Source organism: Entelurus aequoreus, linkage group LG25 (genome assembly GCF_033978785.1).
Source record: "Entelurus aequoreus isolate RoL-2023_Sb linkage group LG25, RoL_Eaeq_v1.1, whole genome shotgun sequence".
Classification (NCBI taxonomy): domain Eukaryota; kingdom Metazoa; phylum Chordata; class Actinopteri; order Syngnathiformes; family Syngnathidae; genus Entelurus; species Entelurus aequoreus.
In genome coordinates, this window is record NC_084755.1 from 33,216,734 (window position 1) to 33,221,137 (window position 4,404).

At 38.4% G+C, this 4,404-nt stretch overlaps 1 protein-coding gene across 3 annotated transcripts in view; it reads left to right on the forward strand.

The window, feature by feature from the left end:
• The window catches only part of fbxl16 (F-box and leucine-rich repeat protein 16), an 82,418-nt gene extending 81,691 nt beyond the window's left edge, over positions 1–727 (forward strand). For 2 of the 3 annotated variants that reach the window (XM_062037334.1, XM_062037335.1), the window contains exon 7: positions 1–727. This exon is cut by the window's left edge and continues 373 nt beyond it. The gene's annotated coding sequence lies outside the window, so the exon portion shown is untranslated. The other variant, XM_062037336.1, reaches the window with a different exon arrangement.
• The last annotated feature ends 3,677 nt before the right edge of the window (positions 728–4,404 follow it).

The following is a 4,404-nucleotide window of genomic DNA, read 5'->3' on the forward strand; positions in this document are numbered from 1 at the left end:
GGGTCCTTGTGACGTCTTGTCTGGCCCCCGGAGGAGCTTGGATGATACAACTCTTAGCAGGTTGGATTCTCAAGGTTGGAGGAACTCAAACCAGGACTTTTGTGTTACGGTGGAAGTCACACACACACACACACACACACACACACACACACACACGTGTTTACACACTTTGACCGCACTCACATGCATACTGTGTGTGATCATACTACTAACTCTTATTTCTTCATCGCTCTGTATTATATATATTCTTTTTCTCCACGCTTCAGTGTTCAGACACAAACCGGACGGAACTCTTATTTTGGTGAACCTTTTTTGGGGATCCTGGGATTCCGGAAGTAAAAAGAAAAACCACGACATTTTTCAAAAAACTACTGTTTACATCAGGGGTGTCCAAACTTTTTCCACCGAGGGCTGATGCATTTTGTACATTAAAACATACATTTCAAAATAAAAAAGGGACGTTTCTCCGAAAACAAGGGTGGGGGACACACACATTCCCCAAGAGCGGGGGGAGGAGACTGCCTACTGCGGTGCTTTTATTTTGGAGGCCGGACTTTATAAGCTGCAGGATGTGTTGCCGAGTGGACAAAATGTGAAAGTTAAAATGCGATAAGGGCAAAAAAGGTGAGATTTTTACGGAGCCCCTAAAGGGACATGGGGGAAAAAAAACGTTTATAATTTTTTTTTTTTAGACATGTATCTGTTGCACACCAGAAACTCTCGTGCGCACGAGATACATGTCTAAAAAAAAATGTAAAAATAAATAAATTATAAAACAAAATAAATAATAAATAATAACAAAAAAAATAATTTTATAAAAAGTTTCTCGTGCGCACAAGATAGTTTCTCGTGCACACGATACATAAATAAATAATTTAATAATAATAAATAAATTATTTAAAAAAAAAAAAAAAGTCCCCCATGTCCCTTTAGGGGCTCCGTAGATTTTTACCAAAAGAGACAGAACTTTTTTCACAAAGTACCACCTCAGAAAACACTTCACCACCATAATGACCAACATTAAAATACAGTAGCATAGTGGGCCTAAATATTCATTTTAAAAAAAGAGGTTTTATTTAACAAATATATTTAACATGTTTGACCACTGCGGAATTACACACAGTTTGAACAGTCACACTGTGTTTGAATATTTCATCAAGTGATTCCTTGGCGCCCGCCTACCAGAGTGTAAGAGAGAATCCCTTGGCTAATATATGCCGAGCTAAGCCTAAACATCCACGTCTTAGCTTTGTGTTATGTGACAAAGCATATTAGTGTAGTATCTATCACAGTAGGAAACAACTTGTTGTATTTTTAAATAAAATGAAGAAAAAAAACAAAAAAAACAGCTCCTGAGCCACATTTTGGACACCCCTGGTTTACATTGTTGCTTTGTATCGGAGTGTCACGCTCGACCGGCTCCTTTGTTTTTACCTTTTTCCATCCACGTTATATCGCGAGACAGTGGAACGATAGTTCTGGATGAAGCGCGGTTGTGTCTTTAAGGCGAAGAGAGAACGACATCGCCGCCACTTGAAGTGCTTTTCTTTTCGGGAAGAAAAAAAAAAAAAGATATGGCGAGTCGATACGAGACGGCTTGCGACGTTTAAGTTGGAGTACTTGAAGTATTTTTTGGAGTGGAGGGGTGTTGAATTCTGGAGCGTCACTTGAACCTGAGCTGGAAGGACATGACGGCGAGTATTTCTTTTTGACTTTGTGTCGGTAAAAAATGAATAGTGTGGACGGATTATTTCACGACAGTATTTATTTGCTCCATCGGGGTGTTGTTTTCTCCCGAGCAGGTTGTTTATCACCTTCTGCAGTGGCTCTCGATCTTTGTTCACCGAGTACCACCTCAGAAAAAAAAATGTGGCTCTCCCAAATACCACCGTAATGACCAACATTAAAACACAACAGCGTAGTAGGCCTAAGTGTTCATTAAAAACAAGGCAGAGGTTTTATTTCACAAGTATATTTCATATTTTTGGCCACACAGTTTGAACAGTAACACTGTGTTTGAATATAGAAAAATAAAAACACTGTACTTTAATCAAGTGATTCCTTGGTGTGCCACTAGGTGGAGCTTGACCTACTGTATTACTTTGGCCAATATGGACGCTCCTGTTTCGGTGAATGAGAAATGTATGGATGCCTTTCAAAGTCAGGGTGTGTAGTGCAGTGTGGCTGTACCCTGGTCATGGACTACAGCAGAAACGAGCGTGCATTTACTGTACATACTGGGAATGACATCATATTCACAACCTGGTCATGGAAAGGACACAAGAAATGACAAAAACGTGTTTCGTAGTATTACTGAAATATTGACTGAAATGAAATTTACATAAAATAAAATTCCTACTTGAACAATTTAACAAATAATAAATAATATTTAATTTGTTTCATTATCTAATTTTTCAGACTCAGTCAGGGGTGTCAAAGTCATTTTAGATGGGGGGGCCACATGGAGAAGAATCTACTCCCAAGTGGGGCCGGACTGGTAAAATCATGGTACGATAACTTCAAAATAAAGACAACTTCAGATTTTTTCTTTGTTTAAAAATTCTGAAAATGTACAAATCATATTGTTGTTAGGGTTTTTTTTACACTTACATGTTGCGGTTAATAGTATTCTGTCTTTATTTATTGTTATTTATACTTTCTGAATACATTATGTGATGACATTCATCAGTCAACTCATTGGTGTTAATTTTCAATTTATGAAAATAAAAAAAATAATATCAAAATCAAATTACAGGATGTTGTTTTCCTAGACTGATGTACTAACATGTGGGTTTTTTTTGTTTTTTGTTTTTACATATGTAGCATCATCTACAAAGATACAAAGAATTGCTATTGCGACATCTAGTGGACACTTTTAGAACAGCAGTTTGTTTCATTCAAAAATCTCGGCTCGTTTTTATACTGAGCAAACCCATTCCGTGGGCCGGATAAAACCTGTTTGACACCCCTGGACTAAGTAATACATTATCTTTTTTATTTTGAACAGTCTTAACTTAAAAACAAAGTTGCATTGTTGTTTTAATAACAATGTCAGAATAGGATATAAACACAAAATATACACACTTTCTCTTAAGAACCCTTTGTGCCCCATTGACTCCCATTATAACTGCTATTTTTTACCAGACTGTAATCCTGGTATGTTACTCTGCTTTTTCCATGAAAAACCAAATTAATCTCATTGCTGCCAGTTGGAAATCAAGAAAATATAGTGTTGGGTGTAATTGCGCCCCCTATGCTCCAGATAGTGTCAGAAAACCATGAGCATAAGTCTCAGAGCTTTGACAGGCGTACATTAGTTACATTGCCATTAACCGCTGAAATGCAATGGAAATTATCTTAGCTCTCATTCTTGCTTATTGAAAAACGCGAAAATATCATTTTGGTGTAATTGTGCCCTTTAACCACCAGATGGCACCAGAAAACCATGAGCAAAATTCTTTGAGCTTTGACGAGCGTAAATGAGTTACACTGCCATTAACCGCTGAAATGCAATGGAAATGATCTTAGATCTCATTCTTGCTTATTGAAAAACACGAAAATATCATTTTGGTGTAATTGTGCCCTTTAACCACCAGATGGCTCCAGAAAACCATGAGCGTAATTCTCAGAGCTTTGACGAGTGTAAATGAGTGAAACAGCCATTAACTGCTGAAATGCAATGGCAATTATCTTAGATATCCTTCTTGCTGATTGAAAAACGCGAAAATATCATTTTGGTGTAATTGCGCCCTTTAACCACCAGATGCCACCAGAAAACCATGAGCGTAATTCTCAGAGCTTTGACGAGCGTAAATGAGTTACACTGCCATTAACCGCTGAAATGCAATGGAAATTATCTTAGATCTCATTCTTGCTGATTTAAAAACGAGAAAATATCGTTTTGGTGTAATTGCGCCCTTTAACCTTTGATGTGCTCAGTGGCCTAGTGGTTAGTCTCCGCCCTGAGATCGGTAGGTTCAAACCCCGGCCGAGTCATACTAACGACTATAAACAAGTTGCCCATTACTTCTCTGCGTGGCACACAGGAATTGGGGGTTAAATCACCAGAATGATTCCCGGGCGCAGCCACCGCTGCTGCTCACTGCTCCCCTCACCTCCCAGGGGGTGAGGTTGATGGGTCAAATGCAGAGAATAATCTCACCACACCGAGTGTGTGTGTGACAATCATCGGTACTTTAACTTTAACCACCAGATGCTGCCAGAAAACCATGAGCTAAATTCTTAGAGCTTTGACAAGCTTAAATGAATTACTCCCATTAACCGCTGAAATGCAATGGAAATTATCTTGGATCTAATTTTTGCTGATTTGGAAAACGCAAAAATATAATTTTGGTGTAATTATGCCTCTTAACCACTAGATGGCGCCAGCAAACCATGAGCAAA